Consider the following 13385-nt stretch of genomic DNA (forward strand, 5'->3'; position numbering starts at 1 on the left):
GGCCCCCGTGACGGCAGCCGCACCGAGAGCTGGGCCTGGTCACATGCGGCCAGAGCATGGAGGGAGGTGAGCACCCACACAGGAGACAGGGTGGCCGGCTGGTCAAAGTCACACAACAAAAATAAAGAGAGAGAATAAAGAGAAAGAGAAGAAACAGCATGACTCACGGGAACAAAGCCCCAGGAACTCTGGGAGGCCCCCCAGTGCAAGTGGCCTGGAGGCAGGAAGGGGCAGCCATGGGGCAGGAGCTGAGGGCCTGCGCCTGACCCAGCAGCAGGCACCCTGCAGCACCCACTCCAGGTTCCTCCACAGCAGAGGCCCCCACAGGGCGGAGGGACAGGCATCGACAGAGCTGTACCCCCAACACGAGGCACACTGGGGCCGGGAGCAGGGCTGCAGGCGCTCAGCCCCTGCCCCGCCTGCCCCATAGCCAGCACCCCTTCTCTGTTCTTGAAAACCCCTATCAGCCCGTCAGCTGCCCATAGGGAAGGATGAGGGTGCCACCAGCCACTGGTCTTCAAAGAGAGGCATCTTCAGTGAGAAGAGAAATGACACAATTTTGCTTTATTGTGGAGGAAAGAATCGGGGATATTTAACCGAAGGAAGAGGAAAAACAAGGGAAGTGAGCACAGTGGAGCTGGTGCAGCCCTCAAAGCCAGGCAAAGACCTGCACAACACTGTCTCCCCACCGCCCTTCTGAAGCCCCCTGAAGGAGACCGCCCTGTCCCAGAGAAACGTCAGGGCCCAAGAGGAGATGAGTGACTCGAGAGGCACTGGGAGGCTGGCCAGGCCTCCAGTGGGAGCCCATCTACACTGCAGGGGAGGCCCTACCTCCGCTGGCCAAGAGGAGGAATGAAACACAGTCCAAGAGCATCCACCATGAGATGGAGGTGGCACATCTACTTTCAAACGAGGCATCACAGTCAGGTTAGGGAAGATGCCACCCAGCCTCCCCTCACCCACTCAGCCAGGCTCTGGGCCAAGGTGGGCATCTGCTTGGCTTTCCAGCTGTGCAGGTGACCACCAGCATAGCCCCATCCCTAGGCCCCCTGTTACCACTGACACCCTTCTCCCAGCTCCCAAATAAGCCCCACGGTAACGGGGCCAGGGGCTGGAGTGAACCTGGGGATGCATCCTTGCGGCGCAGGCCTAGGGTTTGTGGGTGGGACTGTGCAGGACTCCCTGCACGGGAGTGAGAAGCAGCGCACACAGTTCTGGGAACCAGCAGGGGCCAAGCACCATGGATGGTAGAAGCCTGTGACCCCTACCCCGTAAGACGGGCCGAGGACCCCTGCAGCAGTAACGTTTGCCCAGATGCCTTTTCTCCAGGGGACATGGGTGGACAGAGCAGCACCAGCCCTGACCGGCCTGCTGGCCCCACAAGTCACCTGACACTCAGGCCTTCAGCACAATTACAGCTGAGCAGTGTGGCAGCGACCCCGTGGTGGTCCACAAAGCTGGCCCCAGGACTGTCTGCTGGCTCCAGTCTCCAGGAACACTGTTCAGTAGGAGCACCATGCAAGCCACAGAGGTTGTTTCCAATTCACCAACAGCCATGTAAGAAAGGTACCACAGACAGGTATGGGAATCTCGGTAACGTACCTCACATAACCCAACACATCAAAAATGTTACCGCGTCAGTATGAGACCGGTGAAGCCACGCGGGAGTCCCGTGACACCATCCTGGGTCAAGGTCTTTGGACTCGCTCTACTGTGGTCCATGCTCATCTCTGCATGGACGGGCCACGCGTGCCGGGAGCTTCCGTACTGGAGAGCATTAAGCAGGCACAGGGCACACCACCCGGGGTCAGTTCCACATCAACCTGGGTCACTCAAATCACCAGCCTCATGTTTACACGTCGGACATCAGAATGAGAACGGCCCCCACTCCACACAGGAGCCCCTTGAGGAAAGAGGGCCCAGGTGTTTCTGGCACTCCCCTTTCGCAGCTAACCTGAACAGGTGAATAGAGAGAGGGGAGAAGACAGGTGAGGCTTGAATTAGGGCCATGCCCAGCAGAGGTGCCATGGAGCAGAACTGCTCACGGTCCAGGGCTGGTCTGTCCCTGACCAAGAGCTTGGCCTATTTCTACTGGGAGAACAGAGGGTTAGGCAGTGTGGGGAAGCCTGGCCTAAGAACGCCAAAACCATGGTGGGGGACAGGGTCCACAGTGCCAACACCTGGCCCATGCCCCTGGTGACACCACCACGGGCATCTGATGCAGGCAGAGCCAAAGGCACAGCCAGCCCCAACGCAGAGTGAGGATGTGGCCCCGGGTCTCCCAGGGACAGGTGTGGGGCCACGGGCGCCGGGCTCTGCCTGGAGGAAGGAGCAACAAGGTCCTGTGCGAGCTGGATGTGCTGCCCAAAGGGCAGGCTCCCAGAGGACCCACCTGCTCTTCAGCAGTGCCCTTGACAGCAGGGCAGTGAGAGCTCAGGCCGGTCAGACAGCTGGGTGTGTGCTGGTCCCCCAACCCTGCGCACAGTGAGAGCAAGAGGCACCTGAGCAAGGCCAGCTCCCTGACAGGCCTTTAGGAAACGCTGACCCTGCAGACCCCATCTGGGGCAGGTGGGAGGCCTGAGGGGTGGGCTATGTGGTAGTTGCCAGATTGCTCCCAAAGGGAAGGGCAGCACAGGCCCTTCACTGGGGGCTTAAGGAGGACAGAGGCGGCCTGGAAAGCCCCCCAGAGAGAGCTGGTTCCAGAAGGGCCTCTCTGGGGATGACAGTGCCCCAACACCCACACCCTATCTTGACCCAAAGGGAGTGGGGAAGAGCTCCCGGGAGTGAGTCCAACAAAGGATTGCCCTGGTTGGGCAAGGTACGTGGCCAGTGTGGGCTCTGCTAACCCGAGGGTCCCACCTGCATGGCACTGACGTGGGAAACTCTGCCAGGGCAGGGTGGGTCTGTCCACAGCCGCTGACTCCTCCTCAGAATAACCGGGGATGGGAGCTTTACAAACACTGTTGCCCAGGTACTGACCTTTGATACGGAACCCCAGGGCCACCTCAGAGCAGAACAGACCCTGCTCCCAGGTGACAAGCCTTCTCCTGCAGAACCTGCTCTTCCTCTCACCCCAGGTGAGTGTGTGGCGAGACCATCTGCCAGCCCTGCACTGGGTCCATTCTTTTATTCCTTCATGTGCTGTTTCATTCATTCAGCAAATGCCCATCAGGGCCCTGCTGTTTCCCAGGCCCTGTTTTAGGCACTGGATACGGCAACACTCAGGAACTCTGCTGCAGGGTGCTCACTTTTTGGCTGCTGTGCCTTAAGAAGAGCATGATGTATGTCACACATCTCCAGGCAGAAGCCAGAGAGCACAGATGATGGCAGCACCAGCCTCCTGGGTTGTGCAAAGGGACAGGACTCCGAGACAGGGCACCTCAGGAGGAGCAGCTCTCCCAGAGCCCCGCCCCCACCCCGTCCTCCTGCCCTCACTCAGGAACTGCTGCCCTAGATTTAAATGGGGCGGAGGCCTACATCTGGCCTTGGAAGCATGAAGGTGGGGCTGCTGCCGCCCCCAGAGCGCGGGTGTTTGTTAATCCACAGGAGCTCACTGGTCTGTCCGCCAACTCTGGGGCGAGGCGTGTGCCTAGAATGGTGCTCGAAGGACAGCTGGGGCCCATCCCCCAAGATGAGGATGGCCCTGCATGGGGTGCGCCTGTCTCAATCACGGCAGGTTGGATCCCAGTAACGACAGCCCACCTCACCTGCTCCCCACAGCGCTGGGGGCCCCTGAGGGTGCGCGCTGAGACCTCAGCGTGTGAGGCAGGAAAGGGTACTTCCCTGTGGGTGGCAGGTGAGTTGCTCTCACCAAGTGAGTTTCCCTGGCCCAGGGATGGGGTGAGCAGACACCAGCAGCCGGCAGCCATGGGCCCATAGAGGGGGAGGTGTGGGCCACAACCAGATCCCAATGGAGAGGGATTGGGATTTACGCCCTGTTGTTCCAGCGCCCACTCCTGGGGCGCCCTGAGTCTGTGCCCCCTAGGCTAGCCTGTGCAGCACAAGCCCCGTTGCCCCATCCCCCAATCATGGTCCTTCGCCAACTGCAGCACCCTGACAGGCCACCGGAAATCAGCCCCGGGACGGGGGCCCAGGAAGGGGACAGAGGGAGAGTGGCTCACCCAGGGGACACCAAGCTTTTCTGGGGCATTGTTGCTTGTGCCCGGGAAATCCATGGCCACCACCCACCATACCCAGAATCACACCCACCAGACGCGACGTGAGAGCTTGTAGATCTGTCCCTGCGGCCTGAGGACGCTGCTACCGGGGCGGACACCGAGGACGGGAAGCTCTTGCCTGAGTGAGGGAGGCCTCCCGTCCCTACCAGAAACCAGGCTGGGATCCCACCCCGGAGAGGGCCCCACCCCAGGGAGGGCCCAGACTTTGACCTCCCGGCTCCCGGGGACTGGCAGGACAGCATTCTCCTGCTGCCACCTGCTTCCTCAAGTGAGTTAGCAGCTCCCCCACATCGACAGCTCCACTAGAGATGGAGGACAGTAGGGCAGAGTCAGGGGATGGGCCCTCTGGGACATGGCTGTTCCATCTGGGGGAATACCAAGGGAAGACAGACGGAGCCAGCAAAACAGGTCTGACTTGCGGTGTGCCCCTGAATGACAGGACCATGGCCCCAAGCCTTAGACGCACAGCGCTTGCCAGGCCATGAGAACCAGGCTTTGTCAGGGCAGGGGGCTGGGCAGAGGGGTTCTGTGAACCAAGGGTTCTGCAGAGAGAGGGGGCACCCACACTGCACTCCAGCCCCACCATTCTACCACTGGTCCCATAGCCCAACTAACCCACAGCACTGGGAGGAGACTCACCCCCCACTGTGAGAGGCCTGAGCTCTCCCAGAGGTCAGTGGCACAGTGAGCTTGCCAACAGCACATCTACCCAGAGGACATGCCCCTCTCCTGGAAGGTTCTGGACTCTGGCCTTGGAACAGACCCAGCGCCCAGTCTTAGTGGCTCAAGCCAGAGTCCACTGAAGAGCAATGGTGACCAGCCATATGGTCCAGGCTTGGTGGCACCCGTGGCTTTTGTGCTGGGCCATGTCTTCAGGCCAGGCCACATGGAGGATGCCCCACTTCCACACACAAGGCCTGAACAGGGAATTGCCCTCAGTTGCCCTGAGAATATTCCCATGGGAAGTGGCCCAGGGACTACGCCTCCCCCCCAACCCCTTTAAAATCTTTTTATTGATTTTCAAGAGAGAGGAAGGGAGGGAGAAAGAAAAACATCGACGTGAGAGAGAAACATTGATGGGTTGCCTCCTGCATGCATCCCAACCAGGGACCAAAGCCGCAGCCTGGGCATGTGCCCTGACCGGAATCAAACCAGTGACCTTTCAGAGCATGGGATGACACTCAACCAACTGAGCCACACCGGCCAGGGCAGGACTACATCCCTTTTGAAGCTGTATCAGTCCCTTACCCAGAAGAGGCCAGAGGTCGCCTGGGATTAACATGGCTCAGCCAGCTCCTCACTGCCTAGTCCAAGGCCCTATCTCTGCGCCAACCAATGTGGCAGGTGGGGCTGTTCAAGATCCCAGGGCCCAAGGGAACAGGGCCTTGCTTAGCTACCAGGGAAAGGTGTCCACGTGGGACAGGGCTCTGGACAAGCAGCCAGGCACCCACTGAGATTCACCTGGATCCAGGGCCCGGCACCACCAGGCGGCTTTAACCTCCAACCACTGCTGCAGGCTGGGTGGCTCCAGCCTGTCCCCGTCCTGTCCTTCCTAGTGTGGTGCAAGGGCCCAGAGGCCTGCCTTGCTGCAGCCTCCCCCACCCTCACCGTTGCCCTCAAACACCGAGGACGGGCACTCCCCACCCGAAGGGCCTGCCACCACCAAGAGTGCTGACCTCTGAGAGGTTCAGGAATAAGAGCTGTGGGCTCCAAAAGTGTAACTCGCACTTCTTGTGAGCAAACTTGGGAAGAAACACACCGGTCCCAAATACCTGCCCATCAGACAGGGATGTGCGGCCCAAACATGCTAAAAGGCACTCTTCTCTGTACGTCAAGCTCTTCAGTCCCTGAAGGTCCAGGCCACCGGCTCTAGGACAGGAGTCAGGGCTCCTCGCCATGTGCCCCCGCCCCCGCCCCCGATGTTTCCTCGGCCCAGGCTGAGCACCTCTGAGACACTACCTACTGACCCTGGTCACTGTGACGGACCAGCTGACAGGTTAGATTTGCTCTACTTTCTGAGGCACCTGCTTTCTGGGGTGGGAGGAGACAGGCCTCTCAAAGTCAAAGGCACAAGTGAGGAGGCCGGAGGACACCCACACGGGATGTGGGGCTGCCTCCTAGGAGGTGAAAGGGTCCCCGTGTGTCCTCCTGAATCTTTGGAGCCGTACACCACCTCAGTTGTGCATCATAAAAAAGGAAATTGTTTTTCATACGGTTCTAGCAGAGAAACGGGACACTCCCAGGATTTTAATTTCTAGTTCACAAGTCCAATCCTGGCTAAAGTTGAATACTATTTTTAATGGGAAAAGAGAAGGTACCAGACAAGCACTCTTGTTTTTTGGCACTTCTAACACTTATTTGCCAAGTGGTGGCAGCCCTGCTGGCACCCACCAGCCCAAACCGTTTTGGGGGGTGGGGGCATGGAGCACTCGAGCCTTCAGCTCACCCCTAGGAAGGCAGATGGGGGGCTCTCTGCAGCCACCTCCAGAACGGCAGGGGCTCCAGGACCCGCTGCCTTTCCTGCGATGTGGCAGGAGCACAGCATCAGGCAGGGGCAGAAGGTCCTAGATCTAGAGACTTCATCTGCCCACGTGAACTTAATTCCAAAGGACAACTTTTCGGAGAAGGGTGGGTGTGAGCAGGGACTGGCCTGAGGAGGAATTGCCTCTGCTTCAGGTCTGGCTGTGGTGACACAGGAGGAGCAGGAAGCTGCAATGACTGCCTTCCTCTGGACGCAGACACACGTGACAACTCCAAGGAGCAGCTATTGACCAGCTTCCCTCCTGATATCCGAGCACTTGTCCAGGCACAACCCCCAGCCCAGCCACCAGGGAGGTGGGATGCAGCCCTGTAAGCTCCCCCGATGTCAGAAAAGCCAAAGAGCAGGGCCTGGAGCTGCCGCCGCCAGAGGGTAACAGTGTCTGCAGGACAGGAGGTCTGAGAGCAATGCAAGCGCACACTCTACTGTTTCCTGGGAACCCACCGGTGCTGCTCCTGGACAAGTCCTTGCAGAGGGACAATACATCATTGGCTTCTAGAGTAGCCCCTCCTTTGGCATCAGGAGGCCTCACACTGCCCATCCTGGGGCCTCTGTGCTGGGCTAGGACACCTCTGTCCTCCCACAACCCCTGGCTCTCTGCACCCTGGCAACAGGCCATCTGCAGAGTCCCCACTCAGACCCCTCCAGGGAGGTGAACAGGGTCCCTGTGTGTCCTCCTGTGTCTTTGGAGCCGTACACCACCTCAGCTGCGCTTCATAAAAAAGGAAATTGTTTTTCATCCAGTACTGCTGCCATGACCCACAGTGACATGATGAGGTGTGGCTGGGCAGGTCCCCAAGCCTGAGAAGTGGAGGCAGCCCAGCCTCAATCTAGAGCCTCCGTGAAGCCCATTCAAAGAGGGCAGAGGCCAGTGAGTCTACTCCTCATCTCCAAAGAAGCCCTGGGGTGCCATTCTAGATGCCCTAGGAGTTCCCTTTGGACTTCAGAGCCAGGGTGGCCAGAGGTGCCTGCTGGCAAGCAGCTCACAGAGGACACTCACTGACCATCTAGTGAGTGGAACAATGCTGGCAGCCAGGTGCGATGTCAGAGCCCAGTAGAGTGGGAAGAGGGGAAGAGAGAGAAGCTGTGTCTGTTCTGAGAGGTCTGGCAGAAGAGATTCAGTGAGAAACGAGATTATGTTACTGCTGTGAGGCAGTCCCATGAGTGCTGATGCTGAATGGGCACAGATGGAACCAGAGAAATAGGTAGTGAGGACGTGCCGGGCAGCCCAGGCAACACGGGCAGCGAAGAGAAGCTGGCTGAGCCAAGAGCCCCCTCAGAGTCCTGGGGGCATGGGGTGTCCTTGCTCAGGATCTGGGTGTGAACTTTTAATGTCAGATGAAGAAACCACCCAACCCAGAAAACGCACCCCACCAACTCAAACCGTTTCCATTTAATCGTGCCACCTGCCTTGCCAGCACCCTTCTGTGCCTGGGGTAGTGAGCAGTGTGCAGAGGGCCAAACCAGAGGCTGCTCTATCCCCAAAGGCCATGACTGTGGGTAGTTGGCCCCACCAGGTTCTTCATTGACCAGCTGGGACTCATGAATGACATCTTGGTTTGGGGCATTTTTAGGGCTGCTCCTCAGTAAAATGGGGCTTACTAGAGCGCTGCCTATGAGACAGGCCTGGAGAGCTTGGTGCAGAGGGGTGCGAAGGGGCTTCAGTAAACGTTACCACTGTCAAGCCAGTCAGGTCTGGCCTCTAGGTAAAGGGCAGAGAAACTGGGAGCTTCCAGCATGACCGGGATAGGGAGGGTCCTATGCGGATGCAGGATTAGGGGGTCTGGTCACTTCCTGCTCTCAGAGCTCAGGTCTGGGGGGCTCAAAGCAGACACAAGATCAGATGGGTCCCTGCCTATAGCCCTGCAGCCACTAAGCCTTGGGCCCAACAGAGCTTAAACCCGTTTCTCAGAAGGTCATGAGGGCATGGGCCTGTCTGCTTAGGAAAAGCAGCTCCAGAAATTTTCAGATGCAAAGGGGAAGGAGGAGGAGAGGAGTGCTTGTCCTGGGAGCAGACCAACCGGGGAGGAAGTAAGATGTGCCCATCCCCACGGCCGGGCTGCCCCGGCTTCCTGCAACACCACCAGCCAGGCCACAGGGCCCAGGTCCAGGCTCCCCTGACCCTGAGGCTCTCCTGCAACCTGGACCGGGAAACACTATCTCTCTCTCTTCACATCTGAGAAAGTCACTCAGAGAAGAAGGATGGAATTACCCCACCACCTGCCCAGCGTCTGGGGGCTGGAGATAGTCACTCTCCACACCTAACGGACACGCACAGCCATCCAGACCTGGGCAGAGGGAGGATTCCAGGGATCCCCAGAGGAGGAGTTCCTGGGAGGAGCTCAGACCCAGTTCAGCACCGAGCTGAGCCATTTCCCCCAACTTGCAGGACCCCAAGCTCCCTGGCCTGGTTACATGGAGTTTCTGTTGCCTGCAGCCTGGTCCCTGAAAGCCATCCAGTCAGGGCCACGCGACCACGCAACAGGGGTTCACTCCTCAGGGCCAGGAGGGCCCCTTTGTGGCCAACAGGAAGAACCGGATCCGCCCCGCAAACATTCTCAGGGATTATCCTTTGTAACTTCCTCGTGTCGCTCCAGCGCCAGGCCAGGGGGGAACAGGGAAGAGGAAGCGTGGGGTGGTCAGTGGGCACACAGGACGCGCCTGCGCACCCCTCCCCCCATTCCATGGGGCCACCCCCAGGCAGCGTCCAGAGTCCTTCAGTGGGGAGGGCTGCGGGCACTACGGGGCACATCACATCCCCTAATGCAGCCGAACCAGGACGTTGCCTGGAAGTTAAGGGCACTCAAGGGCAGGCAGGGGCTGAGGCCGCCGTCTGTGTCCGCAGCCATCCTGGGGCTGGCTTCCCAGGGACCAAGATGACCCGGCCCCCGTCTCCCCTCTGCAAGCAGTGAACCCATCCCTGCCCGGACTCTGTCTAATGCCCAGGAGGCGCCAGCGAAGCAGCAGGTTGACCTTCGCTCCGAGGCCGGCAGCCCTGCCGCTGAGAAGCGCTGCCCACCAGGCCCGGGCTCCGGCGAGGGTCCAGGCCGCGCCCCTGGCCCGGCTGGCCGGACTCACCTCTGCAACCCGGCGGCGCCTCCTCCGTCCGTGCGGCCTGGGCGAAAGGGCCCCCGGCCCGCTCGCCCCTGCCGACTGACTTACAACTTCTGCCACTGGCCGCCCTGCCCCGCCGGCCTGCCGCGCTGAGTGGAGGAGCCGCCAAAGCGCCCAGACCCTGCTGGACACGGCCCGCGTCCGGAGCCTAGCCTACGCCGCCTCCGTAGCGTAGCGCCCGGCCCGGGCCCCGCGGCTACGGCGCGCCCGGGGCGCACGCGGCGCTGTGAATCGCGCGCCGGGACTACTGTTCCCACAGGGCAGCGCGGCGCCGCCAGGCAGAAAGCTCGGAGCGGTGCCGGGGGCGCGAGGCAATCCGGGAGTTGTAGTCCTCGGGGTGGCGGTCTCTGAGGCCCCAACTAGCGCCCTCCAGGCGCAAGCCGACTTTCTGGGCCTCTCCACCCACCACCGCCACTGGAGATGGCTGAGCCCCGGGCATCGGGGAGCACTGCGTGCCGAGTTTATCGAGGAGTAGCAAGGAGATGAGCTGAGTATGAGACTGGGACTACAGCTCCCAGGATGGCCTGCGCCGGAGGAAGAGACGGGACCTCAGTATCCGCCTCTTCCTAAGCGCATCCGCCTGCGCCTTGCAGGTAGAAGCATGGGGCTGCGGCTGCCGACTGCAAGCGGGCTCCCCGTACCAGCACCCAGCTCCGCTCTGGCCCTATGAGTCCACGGGGCTCGCAGACCTTCCTTCCTCCAGAGCCTCTTCAGTCCCTACCCCACCCGTCCGCTACCTCGAACCGTCTCTGCAACTTCTCCGTCCCTCGGTTCCTCTCTAGGGCTTCACAGTCACATGCTCCAGTTTCGGTGGGACCGACCTGGTTCTAAGACACGGCCTTGGCACTTAGAGTGTGACCATGTGCGGCGGTGGAATCAGGGGGCAAGTTCTCTGAGCCTGTTTCCTCCTCCTTAAGAGAGGGAAACCAGTAACTAATTGGGCCATTGGGAGGACGAATTGAGATACCACCACCGAGCAATTAGCCCAGTGCCTGGCCGGAAGGAAGTCCGGAGACGTGGGAAGCTGGTGTTACTCCGTAGGGACAGAACCCGCCCCCTGCACAAGGGAGCCTCCTCAGGCTCAGTCTCCCTTAAAGTTCCCTGTGCGCACCTCTGAGGTCAGTCTCACACCCAGCTGCCACGAAATTGGAGCCCTTCTGCCATCGGTTGCCTAGATGCCCTGGAGGCAGCAGGACATGCAGGAGAACTGAGTCATCAGTTTACCAGACGCAGCTGAGAGGCGGCAGTGGGAAGTGGAGATGCAGAGCCCCAAGGACTCTGGCGCTCAGGGACGGACACATGGGGTTCACGGGAAGGCACTGGCCATGCAGAAGGAGATACGGAAGCAAAGCCCATCAGCTAAGATTCAGGGAGTATTTTTGGTTGTGGTTCAATTCTGCCTCAAGATGGAGTGGAGTTTGACAAATAGGAGGTTGGGTAGTGTTTGCGCCAGTGCCCATAAAGGCTGAGCTGACCTCAGGAGGACCTTCGTGGACAGGGGTCTGCTCCTGGGAGAACATTCCTGCCCCAGGGAAGCTTCCGTCTTACCCTCCAGATGCCGCAGTGTTCCGATGTAGACTGGGGCTTCAGCTGCAACCAAGGTGGAGCTGCTTCCTCAAGGCTCCAAGGTAACCTGCCTGCAGCACTGAGCTGTAGAGTGACTCAGCCCACCCCCAGCTTCCTTTCCTGCATTAAGGTGACGAGGCTTCTGACCATGTGTGGCTGAGAGGACTGAGTCAAGGGCTGACTCCCCCGGTTCCCTTCCCTGAGAATGTTTGCGGGGCAGATAGGGGTGGTTGTGTCAAGGCTGGTGTCCATAACCTTGTCACCTCTCAATAAAAGAAAGTTGGTGTTGAGCCAGTGATCAGCTAGCCCATGTTCCTGCCAGCTCACTGCAGGTTTTTGAAGAGCCAGGCCATGCAGGGGGGTAAGGAGAGAGCAGAAGCATCCTCGCCCTCCCTAGTAAGGAACCAAAGCCTACTGGGGAGAAAGCCCAGTCACCAGAAGAAGGTCTTGGGAGGCGTCTTCTCGTCTGTCGAGGTGTGTACTGTCCCAGCAGGGAGCTGGAAAGGACGGGTTCAATGTGCAGTGGGCTGCAGGAGGACCAGAGCAGCAAGACGAGGGACACATCTGTAGAGTCAGCTTGTGATCATTTTAAATATTCTGAGGCACACAGATGTAAATTTTAAATAACTGTAAAGTAGAAGGTAAGTGACCTTTGACCACCCAGACCTTGACCGGTACCATCCCAGCCAGTACCCTCACAACTCTAAAGATATAGAAGATAACTCGGCCAGTGTGGCTCAGTGGTTGAGTGTCGACCTATGAACCAGGAGGTCAGGGTTCGATTCCCGGCCAGGGCACATGTCCGGTTGCAGGCTCGATCCCCAGTAGGGGGGTACAGAAGACAGCCAGTAAATGATTCTCATCATTGATGTTTCTCTCTCTCTCCCTTCCTCTCTGAAATCAATACAAAATATATATATTTAAAAAGATACAGAAGATAGATCCTATGAGGGGAGGAGGGGGGAGGTGTGAACCCACCTAGAGAAGGGGTAGGAAGGGCCAAGCAGAAAGATCAATACAACCATCCCTGTGCAAATCTACTTGTACCCACACTGTCTTTGAGACACAGCAGTGAACACATCCCAAATGCCCTGTGGAGCAGAGATTAGCAGGATGGGGACACAGGAACCTTTATGGGTGTGACAGGCATGTGTGACCCAAGGCCAGCAGGCAGGCCCAAATGCACCTGTGTTGGGACTCAGGTGCCAGTTGACTTTATGGAATGACGGGTAATCAACTGCCCACTCTGTGAGATGCCCTCACAGGAAAAAGTAAGGGTCTTTCTCTGAGCCTTATCTCCAATCTCTGAAATGCCAGCAGGTGGAGCGGCAGGTCCTGGGGCAGCCGAGCTGGGAGCAAAGACAGGTACTCCTTTTTTTTCTTTTGTTAATCCTCACCCGAGGATCTTTTTCTATTAATTTTAATTTTTATTTAATTTTTTAAAATAGGTATACTTTTAAAAAAATATATTTTATTGATTTTTTACAGAGAGGAAGGGAGAGGGATAGAGAGTTAGAAACATCGATGAGAGAGAAACATCGATCAGCTGCCTCCTGCACACCTCCTACTGGGGATGTGCCTGCAACCAAGGTACATGCCCTTGACCGGAATCGAACCTGGGACCTTTCGGTCCGCAGGCTGACGCTCCATCCACTGAGCCAAACCAGTCAGGCTCTATTAATTTTTAAAGAGTGGGAAGAGGGGTGGGGGGGAAGAGACACATTGTCTCCCGCATGCACCCTGACCAAGGCTGGGGATCAAACCTGCAACCCAGATGTGTGCCATGAATCGAACCTGAGACCCTTCGGTGCGCGGGCCGATCCTAGACACTGAGTGACACCAGCTAGGGCCAGGAATTCTTTCAGCGGGGACAAGCTGGAGCAGGCCTGAGCTGAGGGCCCAGGCGGCGCACATGGGACAGCTGGAGGAACCAGGGACTGCCATCAGCCTTCTCTCAGGGGAGGGTCAGAGCCTTGCTCTGTGCTCGT

Source organism: Myotis nattereri (genome assembly GCF_964212035.1).
Source record: "Myotis nattereri genome assembly, chromosome: 4".
Taxonomy (NCBI): domain Eukaryota; kingdom Metazoa; phylum Chordata; class Mammalia; order Chiroptera; family Vespertilionidae; genus Myotis; species Myotis nattereri.